A 13,296-nucleotide genomic window follows, 5' to 3' on the forward strand; every position below is an offset into this window, starting at 1 on the left:
TGGTTAGTTCATTTTTCTTTTTCTAGTTCCTTAACCTGTAAAGGTAGGTTGTTGATTTGAAATCTTTCTTCTTTTTTTAATGTAAACATTCACAGCAATAAATTTCTCTCCTATCACTGCTTTCACTGCATTCCATAATTTTGGCATGTTGTATTTTTGTTTTCATTTGTCCCATAATATTTTATAATATCTCCTGTGATTTTCTCTTTGACCCATTGTTTTTGTTAAGTGTGTGCTGCTTGATCTCCAGTTTCCAGTTGTGAATCTTCCAATTTCTATCTGCTGTCAATTTCTAGTTTTATTCCACTGTGGTTGGAAAAGGTGTTTTGTGTAATTTCAGTCTTTTAAAATTTATTGACTTGTTCTGTCTGTGCTGGAGAATGTTTCATGTGCTCTTGAGAACAATGTGTATTTTGCTGTCTGTGGAGTGTTGGGTACGTGTCTGTGGGGTCTGGTGGGTCTACGGTGTTGTTCAGCCCTGTGTTCAGTGCATGCCTGTCTGGTTGTTTGATCTATGAGTGACATATATATATCTGTATGTATATATATCATATGTACATCTATATACTATATATATGATAGAGATATTATATATATGTGTGTGTGTGTATATATATAGAGAGAGAGAGAGTGAGAGAGAGAGCGAGAGAGAGAGAGAGAGAGAGGCATTGCAGCCTCCTATTCCCATTGCAGAGCTGTCTATTCCTCCCTTCAGTGATGCCAGCGTGTGCTTCACATGCCTAGGGGCTCTGATGCTTGGTGCATGAATATTTGTAAGTGTTTATCTTCTTGGTGAATTGACCCTTTGGGCCTATGATGCCTTTTGTCCTTCATCTTTCATATCCGTTTTTGACTTGAAGTTTATTTTGCCTGACATTAGTGTGATACCCCTGCTCTATTTTGGTTATTATTCATATAAATTATCCTTTTTTATACTTTCACTTTCAACTCATATGTCTTTAAATCAAAAGTGTCTCATGATTTCCAGAGCTCCCATAAAATTTTTTTAGCCCGTCCCACGTGGTTTATTTAGTGTTTCTGTGAAAGCTGAAGGGGCTGGAGCTTCCTAATCCGCCATCCTGCTGACGCCTGTCTCCATTTATTTATTAATAGTCCTCAGGGGTGCTGTCCTTCGGATCATGTGTTGCCTTTTCTTATTTTTTTCCTTTTTACCCCATCGCTCATGTTGCTGAGGGTACGTCTGGTTCGTCGCCTCTGACTTCGGGGCAGTTTTCCTAAATGTGCATCCACCACGCTGGTTTTATATATTTCCACGGTTGTGCTGAATTCCTGACAGCAGACAACGCTGCAGCCATACCCCGATTTCAGCCAGACTTCAGAAAGAGCAACAGGAGGGCTGTGCAACCATAGCAGGGTTGCTATAAACTAGAAGTAATTCTGAGTGAAGTTACGTGTCTGTCCTTCCTGGAGCTCTGCAGGACACGGGCAGACGCTCTGAGGTGACTGGGTAACCTCTGATGGAAGTTAACAGAGTGTTACTCCTCCTCCTTACCTTGACCACGGCGTGCTATGATTCCAGCCTAGTGTCCTAGACTCCTTGCTACGGAAATCACAGGGCTGTACCTTTGTTTCAAAGCCAGTGCCCGCCGGTATGTCCGTGCCGTTTGTCCTGGTGATGCCCATTTCTTGCCAGGCATTAGGTAGATCTGAAGGGCTGCTTATGCTACACCTCAACCCACCTTACACTGCCTCCCCACCCTCCTGCGAGTTCAGGCGCAGCTCTCCTCACACCGTGGTTTCCCCGTCCATCCAGTTCAGCACAGAGGAGACAGCACATCTGGATGGAAAACAGGCAACCTGCCTGATGCCTTTAGATTCCGGTAAGGGAAGATAAGCAAAATAGAGTCCAGGTGCTCCAGAGGGTACAGGCGAGGCTGGGCTCGCTCATGCAAGGTGCTTCCATCAGGATTAAATAAGCAGATAAAACCTTGCACTAAGGTAACAAGAAACTCAGCATTTTTTAAAAAATCACCTGAACTTTTGCGATTAGTTCCTTTCTACTGGGCTGGCTGAAATTCCAACCTCATTCATTTTCATGGCTCCTCTCAGTGACGTAAAGCTCCCCATGGGGTATGTTGTGCCAAAGCCTGGGGGCCTTCCAGCCCCCGGTCATCTGTTGGTCTCTGCAGAGAGGGCGCACATCTCAGTCCACGCAGCCCTTCAGTGCTGGGGGTTTGGGTGTCTTTCTAGAGCTGGCACTGGGGGGAGCATTCTCCGCTCCACACCCACCTTCCTTAGACGTCTCCCCAGGGCGAGACCAGCTGTTCCGGCTGCGTGCCTCCATGTCTGTCCTCCCAGTCTGTCTTCTCAGCCACCACCTGTTCTCCACATCTCCCCCTCTTTCTCCCGACCTAGGCACTGAGAAGCATTTCTTAAGTTGGTAGCATCTTTTACAATGGACAGGAATAGTAATTAATGACAACCTTCTTTTGCTTTTTATGTTGAGAAGAAAACCAGCCATTGAATGATAACCAGGAAAGGGTCTGACTCTGCCTGAATAGGTGGGTGGGGTGGGGAGGAAAAAAAATTAGAACACAGCGCAGATTACTATTTTAAGATAAGATGGTGCCTCATTGATAAATCACAAAGTGAGCCAAGGTGTGGAGGGGAAACGCTCTGCCTTTTAGAGAGAACCGCGTTCGGTTCACAGCCCTGCCTCCCACCAGCTGAGAGACTGCGTAAGTTCCCTCACCCCGGGAGCCTGCATTTCTGGGTGTCTTAGGTGGTTCTGAGGGTTTGCTGAGACAGTGTGAGGCACGTGGCGACGCGCACTGACTAAGTCAAGCGTGAGCAGGTCATCGAATCCTCGTGTTGATTTACAAGTGCTCGGCAGGGCTGGGAACAAAGTCAGACCCTGTAGCCACACAGAGGATGGGTTGTCTGTGGGAGGCAGCAGTGGTCTTGCTGCCCTGTGGTGGTGAACGGCTCCGTCACCTGGCGGCAGCCTCTGGCTTGGCGTCACTGGACGCAGGTTCTGGCAGATAAGACAGTGTGATGGGAGCAGGTCCGTGCTGAGGCTGGGAGGTGTTACTTTTACAGTGATGCTCTCATGTGTTTGAATCGGTGGGAACTGCACTGTGGCCGCACCCCGGAGTCTGGGCCCTGCCTCTGCTGGGGGCCCTGCAGGTGCTTCCTGTGGCCCTGCCATCTGGAGGACAGGAAGGCACCTGGTGGCTACGATGGCACGACCAAGTGTGGCCCAAGCAGAGGGCAGCATTAACACTCGTGCTTTCTGCATCACTCACAGGTAAATACACAAACAGAAATGTGTTCGGGGAAGTGGAGTTGGTCAGCACTGCTTTGCTTCGTGCTCGCTGGAAAGATTACATGATAAACTCTGAGCCTCAGAGCTGAATTCTGATTGGAGCCGGGAGATCTGAGAGCTGAGAACCGCATTGTCTGTTGGATGCCCGATTTCAGGTCCCAGGGAGGTCATGTGGGGCCGTGAAAGCTGGAGGGGGGCCTGAGGTCATGACTCAGAGGCTCAACATTTTCCTGCTTGCCTCAGATGTGCTCGTCCTTCTCGGCCTCCTGCCCCCGTCCTTCCTTCCCACGTGACCACACCCAACCCCGGATGGGCTGCCAAAGCCCCCACAGGCCGGTGCTGGTGCTGCTGTCCGCACAGGAGGGCTCCTGTGTGAGCGCCGAGGGACCGAGCTGCCTCATGTGAGCTGTGATCCTGCAGGTGGGAGACAGGTGTGGACGGACTGGGTGTGGGGGAGACGGGGGTTACATATGGTTGGACCATGAGCCTGCTGGGCACGGGCATTTATTGGGCATCAGCAGGGCCCGAACAGGCTGGTGCCACCTGGAGTGTGGGGTGGGGCGATGAAAAGCAAATGGAGAAAAGCGGTCTCTGCACTGGGGAGAGGCCGAGCTGCCTGCGAGACAGGATGAGCACAGGGGCAGGACCTGAGGATGAGTGTGGGCCTGAATCCAGTTCGCTGCACGTAGGCCTCGGGCGCCTGAGGAGCAGGACTGGCTGCTCAGTCTGCTCAGAGCAGTGGGTTTAGGGGGAACTCGTAACGTCTCCCTGAGCTGGGAACATGGCGTCCAGATCGCATGCGGGATGCAAACTTACAAATCACCAGCCTCTTGTGAGGCTGAAGTCTTTAAGGATTTTGGTATTTTCAGTGTAAACCCTGGATACATTCCAAACAGATGGGTTTTGGAAGCCTCTGTGGCATTTTGTGAGTGTAGCTATGGGAACACACGTTAAGTATATCCCTGTGCGGGAGGGACAGTGCTGCTCCACCCTCCTCTCTGCTCCTGGGCTTCGGAGCTCACACGAGGTGGGTGTAGGGCCCTCCCGTGCGTCCCAAGCTCCCCTCCAGCCTCGCACCCGGGCAGCTCAGCAGTGCGGAAAACTCACCCGTTCCGCTCTGCCTCTGCCTCTATCACACTCCTGAGAAGGGCCTGCTGGATGGAGGAAGGACAAGGCATGACCGGCAGAGCCACTGCACACGCCTTGCCCTAATTTCCCCACGAGCAAACTTCTTTCAGGATTCAAGGCTGGTGTGTGGGTTATTGTCTCCGACGTCACTCCCAGTCCTGGCATCCTGTGGTCTCGTCATGCCAACTACTGTGCCCGGGTGCTGCTCTGTGTCCAGGGAGGCTCAGGAATTGGGCACCAGCAATCTCGGGAAATACCTTGTGAGAATTAAATTGCTGTCGGGCTGGTGTCAGAAACGTAGAAATTCCATCTGTGATCACAGAAAGGATGAGGCTGGCAAAATACCCGGGAGACGCTCACGGGACAGAAGAGAAGCAGCTCCTCACCCGGCCGCAGCTGAGGTCACCTGGTCATTCAAAGGAGAAGAAAGTCCTCTGCACGTGCTCTGTCTGCCTCGGTCTCTCTCTGTCTCTCTCTCTCACACACACAGACACACACACACACACACACACACCCACAGACACACACACACAGACACACAGACACACAGACACACACACACACACACAGACACACAGACACACACACAGACACACACACAGACACACACACACAGACACACAGACACACAGACACACAGACACACAGACACACACACACAGACACACACACACAGACACACAGACACACAGACACACAGACACACAGACACACACACAGACACACACACAGACACACAGACACACACACACACACACACAGACACACACACACAGACACACACACACAGACACACAGACACACACACACAGACACACACACACAGACACACACACAGACACACCCACACACACACACACCCCCCCCAGCACCACACCATTTAAAGGGTCAATTAGAGCTGACAGCGTTGAGTCCAGGCAGACAGTGAGAAGCACCTGGGAGAAGTTACTGCTGCTGTCTGGCCTGAGGGCCCCTCACCATCGTTCACCCAGAATCTGCGGATCCCCGAGGGCCAGGGCAGCTGCATTTAAACTTTGCTGAGTATACACGGGCACAAGAGGAACTGATGCGCTGGACACACTAAGATGAAAAATTAGAAGCTACTTTTGCTTTGAAAAAGAAAATAAAAAAGTCAAACCCTTGAACATAAACGCACCAAAATGCTCCCGCAGCTGCACTCCCTGCCAGCAACGCGTTTGCCCTCGGTTACTGCCCTGAGCCAAATCTGTTGGTTGCTCTTTAAAGCCGATTTTTTAAAAAAGCGTGAAGATAAACCCTCTCCATTGTAACCGTGGGTGGATACCTACTTGAAGAACAGATAAACAGCTTGACTCTTTCTTTCCACAGGCAGGTCATGTGAAATCCTCCCTCAGGGATGCGGTGTCTGTAGTTCAAGCCCCGGGAAGCCCCACCAGCCGCACATCCCGTCTCCATCCCCCTCGGCTCTTTGACTGCTGGCCACGCAGTTAACACCCCTGAGACTCAGTTTCCTCCTCTGTAAAAGGGGAATAATCACTCCTTTCTTTCAGCGTCAGAGTGAGCGTTAACACACGAATCTCTGTCCTGTGGCTCGTGCTGGAACGAGAACAAAACCGTGATTCCGTCAGGCTCCCTCCCAGGGCGGGTGGGGCGGTGAGTGAAGCTCAGATGCTTAGACGGAATTTCAGTGGAGAGCTCGTCTCCTCAGGAAGCCTGTGAGCTCCCTCACCACAGAAAAAGAGCTTAAAATGTGCCCGATATGGGCACAAACTGAATTAGAACAGGGCCTACCGCGGGCCTGCTGGAGCCCAGGGCAACCCCTGCCCAAGCACCCCCTCTCCACGCAGGGCCCTGGGGACGGGCGGCTGGTGGCACGTTCCCGGCTGTGCCTTCGGGCTCTGGCAGCAGAAGAGGAGGCCGGGTCTCTCCCAACGCCCCCGGGTGCCGCTTCGGGAGCCGACGGGACACAGTGAATCCGAGTGGCTCCCAGAGGACCCGGCCACCTCCCATCTGGCGCCGGCTTTGTCCCCAGGCTTTGTTGTTTCCCCGTGGCTAATTCTTAATCTACTTATTTCCTCTGGACAGATTGAAAAAGAAACCCCAGTGATCCTTATAGTATTTAAATGCTGCAGACCTCAAGGAGGCAGGTCCGGGAGGAGGCGTGTTGCTTACTTCAAAGCCACAACCTCCGGGAGTCTCCAGGACCTTGATTCCTCTCCTCCCGGCCATGCAGGCGGCTGAGGGGTGAGTTCAGATGGAAAACATGAGTCCCTCCTCCCGTGGTGGCCGAGGCAGCAGGGGTGACTCCAGCCCTGGGCCTGGTGGGGCCGTCGTGGGGCGGAGGTCGACCCTGCAGGGCTGGGGGTCCTCAGCACAGCGATGCCACTGCAGGCTCCTCTGAGGAGGCTGCGTTCTCCCCCTCGTGTCTCTGGGCCCGATTTACCTTCTGCTCCAGCCCAGTCGTGGCTGTGGGGCCAACACTGCAAGCACGCAGGTCCACCTCGGGGGCACGAGGCCACGGCACCTCGCATCCGGGCTGGCCCCGGGGAGTCTAGGTAAGAAAGAAAAGTGCCCTGAGACCGGAGTGGAGCCCACGGGGCCATCTGGAAGTGTGAGGGAAGTATGTGCCCTGGGGAAGATACCAGCTTGAGGCAGACGAGGGGTTACTGTCTCACCTTTTCCCTGCTGAGACTGGTCTCGAGGTGAGGTTTGTGTGGCGTGTCAGCGATGGCCCCGGGTACACCTCAGCCATGACATCCGTCCGTCAGCTCCGTGACACGTGTGTGTGGCCCAGCTCCTGCCCACTTCACTTCGCGTGTGCTGGAGACTGTGCTCCTTAGTGAGGCAACGCACGTAAGCCGTGGCCCCAGACTCTGCTTTTTGGGAAATACGAGCTGAAGCATCATCTTCATCTAATGAGTTGGTCTCCTGCAAGCTACTCCAGATCGCAGTTCCTGAGAAACTCCCAGGCCTCCGTGTCCCCTGACCGGCCTGAGGGGCCCGCGGCCTTGGCCAGCCGTGGTTCACATTGCATGACCCGATGCTCTGTGAGCTGCCTTCATAGGCAGGGACAACAGCACTCTGGGCTTCCATGCACTGGGCTCTCCTGTTACCCAGCCCCTCCCCCCACCCCCGCCCCCACACACAGGACTTCTCCTCTTTATTTTGGGATATTTTTCTTTGGTTCTGATTCCCAGGCTGCTTCCTGGCTACACAACTCTGTCTCCTCTAGACCAGAATTCTGGTTCCCACGCCGGGTCTTGGGGACCGTGGCGATCGCTGCCTGTCATGGAAACTTCAGAGGGCATCCCACGCACCGTGTGACTGTCTTAAAGCAAGTGACAGCAAGTGCTGGCGGGGGCTCAGATTACCTGGTATAGCAAGACCCCACTTTCCGATACGGAGAAAACAAGAAAATTTAGGAGCAGAGGACTGAGGAGCAGGTGCAGGGGCCATGCACAGTGGGCCTGGAACCTCCTGTGATCCGCCAGCACCCGCGGGAGATGGGCCACACTCCATCACACGCTGGTACTGAGCCCGCAGAGATGAGAAGCAGGCCACGGGGTGACCAAGAGGAAGCCAGGCCTGCCTGTGTGTGGGGAGGCACAGGGCCTGCCGAATGGAAGCAAAACACACAGGGACCTCCCGCCGGCAGCGAGCAGGAAGGAGGGGCAGAGTCACCTGCACCCGATGAGGTCGCCAAGGCTTTCTCTGGGGTTACGCTAAAGGGCCTCATAGAACCAAGCAGTAATGATTTCCTGGGTCTCTCATCCTGGAACCCCAGTAAATTAGAGGCCTCTAATATCTGAATGTGCATATCCCATTGAAATGACAAATGGCTTATCCTGCTCTAGGGAGCTTACAGGCAGATAGAGGGGCAGGTGAGGCTGTCTCAGGAGAGGCAAAGCTCCAGGCTGGACATGCGCACTGGGGCTAGAATTCAGTGACAGATGAGCTCTGGGAGGCTGAGGCACAGGCAGGGTGCAGGAGGCCAGGGCTCTGCAGTAGGACCATGCCCTCGATTCCGGAGAAGGCCCCCATCAGCAGCTGGAGGTCACTGGCTAAGAGCCTTGGTTGGGGCTCTGCGCCCACATTTGTCTTGACCTTGAATGAGCCACTCCTCTCAGGGTGTGTGCATTTGGGCTATGCCGCCTTCAGAGGTGGCCGCAGGTGGACTGGCCCTTCGAACACAGGTTCATGGTTGGAACTGTCATGGAAAAGGAAGAATCCTTCATTTTCATCCCCTATTTAACCATCAGCAGGGCCCAGAGCCCTTCTCCATGTTGCCTGTGCAAACACAGTTTTCCAGCTGATAAGGCAAGGGCAGATCCTGGGTTTGCAGCCCCATGAGTCTCCACCAGCTCAAGCACACCGTGGTTCCATAGGTGTCAACGGCCTTCGTTGCGTCATAATTAATGCTGATCTTTACTTGATAGGCATTTTAACAGTCTTGGGGGCCCTGTGACTTGCATAAGGCCCAGTTAAGTGGGACTCAGATGAGGTCTTGGAGCCTGCAGCTTCATCCAGGAGCACCCGTGAGTGGTGCGAGAGGGGCAGGCAGTGAGAACAGAGGGCTGGGGTCTAGGGAGGTTCTTGGGAGCCCCTGCAGCCCCCCTTCTTGCTTTCTCTCCCCTTGGTGCTTTCACAGCCACTTTCCAGATGTTCCGCGTGCCCGGGGGCTTTCGCTTTCCCAGGGTCTGGTTTTCTGAAGGGTTGTGCCCCTGTTTTTTCTTTCCTGGGTTTCTCCCCACAGTAAAGTTTATTTCCTTCATTTTCCATGACAGCAGGATACTGCTCTTGGCTTGCTGTCCAATGCTGGGGAAAATGAATGCATTAACTCACGAGGCAAGCTCCAAAGGTGCACAGTGGTTTCTGGGGTATACGGCCCTGAGGTGAGCAGACACATGGGAGCGAAGGTATGATACGGCCCTGAGGTGAGCACACACGTGGGAGGGAAGGTGTGAAATCCAGATCTGGATTCTTAGGAGGAATTTCAGGTATCCTGGCTGACAGCTGAAATATTTAATTGAACAAACATTTCCCAGCTTCCTCAATTCACTGCACAGAGTCCTGCCCTCCCAGCCTAGACCAGAGACAGGCCCTCCTGGTGGCCGCCCCTCCGATCGCCTCACAGGAGCCTGTCTCGGTCTGGAGCTGTGCCGAGCTCTACCGATTCGCAGTTTCTTTCGTCATTTTAACGTAGGGTTTCCTGGGTCAGCCAGAGACCTGCATATCTAAAACGCTCTTATGTCTGCAGGCGAAAGGCTTGTGATTTGTAAGGCTAATGAGGATTTTAGAACATTTAACAGAGGTTTTGAAAATGTGGAAACAATGCAGCTGTTATCTTTCAGCGCATCCTTGCCCTTCCGTTTCCTGGATGAGTTCTCCTCCCCCGGGGACTGTCTTCGCTCATCTCTTTGAATTGCACACAGGCTCCCAGTGGATGGCGCCTGCTGCCCTGCCAGCCCCAGCCAAACCTCTCCTTGCTCGGTTTTATCCTGTTCCCAGGAGGAAACTGATCTTTCTTTAATAAAAGCTCAAATCCGTGCACTTCACAAGACCAGTCCCCAGCCCGCCCTCGTCCGCGGTCTAGAATCTTTGGCCAAAAGTTGACTGTGTTTTTCATCTCCTGCTGGACTGTCAGCTCTGGGGCTAGAAAAGCCTGGAGAGATGGTAAGAGCAGCCAGGACAAAGAAACAGAAGACTTTTCTTGAAAGAATAAAAGGTGTGTGTTCATTTATTCAGTGAGCGTTGATGATGTGCCGACTCTAGGCAGAGCGCCGCGCGGTGCTGCAGACACCTTGGGGACGAGGGGGGCGGCTTTGCGCCCAGACAACTCAGCATGTAGCTTCACAAATAAATAACCTTGAGAACAACAGCCACAGTGTGGGGCTCTCGCCTGCTGAGCACTTGGAGCCGAAGGAGACTGGCAGGCTTCAGAAGCCCAGCTCTGACGGCCTCTGCCTTTGACGTGAGTCACGGAAGCCACAATCCTCTTCCCCGTGGCAGCCATGGAAGCAAGGGCCTCCTCTCCCACAAAGCAAGCCCCGAAACCTAGTGAGAAAGAAAATAAAGTTTTAATCTGAGGAACGTGAGGAAGTATCAGGCCCCGGGAAGAGTTAAAATGAGAGGAGTCACGCCGCAGGTGCCTTGAGGTAAGCCGTCATTTCTAAGCCACCTGTTGTATGGACTCAAGACTGAGTGTTGCCACCAATAGCTACAAATTAATCTAACAAGAATGGCCATCCCACACCGGATACCACAGCTCACACCCCGTCATTCAACACTATATAACCAATCACTAGTCAACGTTACTTCTGCAAGCCAATTAGAATTCCTGACCAACAGCTTGTGTCATCACCCCTTTCCTGATTCGTCCTTTTTCCTTTAAAAATTGGAGCCTCTCCTTCGTTTTCTGAGCACTTCAGTGTGTCCCCGACTGTGAAGTGCTCAACCTTGGCACAAAAAACTCTCTGCTTTAAATTTGCCACAGTTTCCTTCTTTGGGTAGACAATAGACGAGTATAAACCAAAAGGTATCTGAGACAGGTCCCCATCCACTTGAGGTTTACTGTGTCCCACCACCTCGGGCACACGTTCTGAGGCTGTGCCGTGGGCCGTGACACAGCCTCAGAAGAACATACGCCCGAGGTGGTTGGGGACAGCTTGGTTTATACATTTTGGGGAGACAGATGTTCCAGGCCAGACATAAATCGATACATGTAGGGTGTACATTGGCAAGCCCAGAAAGGCAGGACGGCTCGAAGACAGGGGCTTTCAGGCCAAGGGGAAGGCTCAAAGAGTGGCGGATTTGTTTGAAAGAGTTCAGTGCCGCTTGGAGAGGGAAACTCAGCATAAAGAAATGCTTACGTTTGGATAAGGGGTTGTGGAAGACAAGGTTCTTGTCTTGTAGTTGAAGCCTCCAGGCAGCAGGCTTCAGAGAGAATAGATGTGGAATGTCTCTTATCACACCTTAAAAGGTGTCAGAGTCTCCGGAAAGACCTGGTAAGGGAAGGAGACTCTCTGCAGAATGTAGATTTGCCCCCCAAGAGACAGCTTTGCAGAACCACCTCAACGTATGTCAAATAAACATGTTTTGGGATAAAATACGTTGACTTCCTTCAGGGCCTGCTGTGTGTCATGTGACGCTACACCAGAGTCAGGCTAGAATCAGAAATATCGTGGCTACGAAGAGTCTGCTGTCTGTCTTCAGATCCGTTTTCATGTGAATGCTGGTCAGCTGCCTCTGAACTCCAAGAGGAGGAGGGGATGACACGGCACGTCTGACCCCCTCTTCTCGTTACATCCTGAGCTAGTTTTTCAGGTTTCTTTGGGGTCCCCTAGACCGAGGGGAGTGTCTGCTCAGTCAGTGGGGTCTTAGAATTTTATTTTTGGTTTATAAAGTTCACTCTTTCCCTTCCCCCTTCGAGCCCTCATTCCAGAGGGGTCCTGCCCATACCCAGGAGGCCGAAATGCTACGCAGAAAACCGAGAAGAAGCCACACAGAGCGGCCTTGAGGCCTCAGTGTAGCACCACAGACCGCCCCCCTTTGTCCAAGCACACTTCTCCAGTGTCCACTCTTCATGGAACCTAAGCACACAGCCAGACGGTTCCCTGCAGCTTCAGGTCTTCGTTTCTCCAGGCACCTGCATCACATGAAACCTTCAGTGAATCTGTGATGCTTTTCTCTCGTCTTCCGTCACAGGAGTGTCCGCTGTGAGCCTCGGGATGGGTGAGGAGAGCTGCCACACCCTTCTGCCACTGCATCTCCATGGACGCACTTTCTTTGGATACGTCCACGGCAAACCTTTTCCTCTTAAATTTCCACGCGTGAGTGAGGTCGGTCGCGGGAGTGATGCTGAAGCACGTCTGACGTGTCCTGGAGGCTGATTAGAGGCAGCAGCCCAGGCCCACTCAGATGCCCGGGGTGACCTGACCTACATCAGCCTCTTCTCGCAGATCCCGGGAAGGAAACCAGTGAGGCTCGCGCGTTACAGGGCATGAGGAAATTACAGACTCTGAAGTTTGTGAGGCCATCTTAAGCGATTTTCAAGGGCATCATCTATACTCCAGCAAGCACTGCAACCATCATTTTACACAGAAAAAGCAATTCTGGTCGATTACAAAAGCCTCCACTGCCCAGAATATAATTCGATCTGGACATGAGCTGGTGTCAGACTCCAGAAAGTGCAGAGTCTGTCCGGCACGGACAACCTGGGAATCAAAAGTAAAGTGGTTTCTACTTATTTGAACCATGAACTGTGTGCACGAAAACCTTCTTTCACTTAGGATTAAAGTGTTTTCCTTCAAATGCCTCTTGAGTGACTCGCTATCAATTCAGAAAGGCCACCTGTCCAGCAGGCAGCAAAAAAAAAAAAAAACAACCTGGCTTTGTCTCGGGAAAAAACCTCGTCTTCCTGTCTCCGTTTCTGGTTCTGCACCTTTCCCAGACACCAGAGTGCGAATGCAGGAGCTAAACCCTCCTGCAAGGCACGGGATGGTTCTATTGAAAAATAACTGTGCCTTTTTAATGTTTTGCTTCTGTATTTTATAACAGCTCTCTGGTAGCTGATGCCCGCTCCCTTTCCAACGCTCAGTGCCGTTCCTCCTTGCTCTGCTCCCTCAGACGGAACCGGGCTGGCTGCCTCTGTTCTGAGAAGCCTGCGGCTGACTGCGGGCTTGACATGAGATATTTATCATCTCAGGATGTCTTCCCTCAGATCGCCGGCTCTCCACCCCCAGACTTCTTTATCTTATTTTGCTAAACAAGATGAGTTTCTGTCACTGCTAGAAGTAATTGACTTGTTTTTTAATATATATCAAGGCCCAGGTTAACAACTGGACAATGCAATGCATTTATTATTCTCTCTCTCCTGTTTATTCTAGTGTGAAATTGTTTTCCAG

The 13,296-nt window shown here is 52.3% G+C and overlaps 1 long non-coding RNA gene across 1 annotated transcript in view; it reads left to right on the forward strand.

Annotated features, from left to right (window-relative positions):
* The window catches only part of LOC144334607 (uncharacterized), a 17,186-nt gene extending 4,483 nt beyond the window's left edge, over positions 1 to 12,703 (forward strand). The window contains exons 2-4 of the long non-coding RNA XR_013404570.1: positions 3,269 to 3,441; positions 3,530 to 3,706; positions 6,479 to 12,703. This is a non-coding gene — a long non-coding RNA (uncharacterized LOC144334607). The remainder of the gene's footprint in view (positions 1 to 3,268; positions 3,442 to 3,529; positions 3,707 to 6,478) is intronic.
* Positions 12,704 to 13,296: the final 593 nt, after the last annotated feature.

This window comes from Macaca mulatta, chromosome 14 (genome assembly GCF_049350105.2).
Source record: "Macaca mulatta isolate MMU2019108-1 chromosome 14, T2T-MMU8v2.0, whole genome shotgun sequence".
NCBI classification, from domain to species: domain Eukaryota; kingdom Metazoa; phylum Chordata; class Mammalia; order Primates; family Cercopithecidae; genus Macaca; species Macaca mulatta.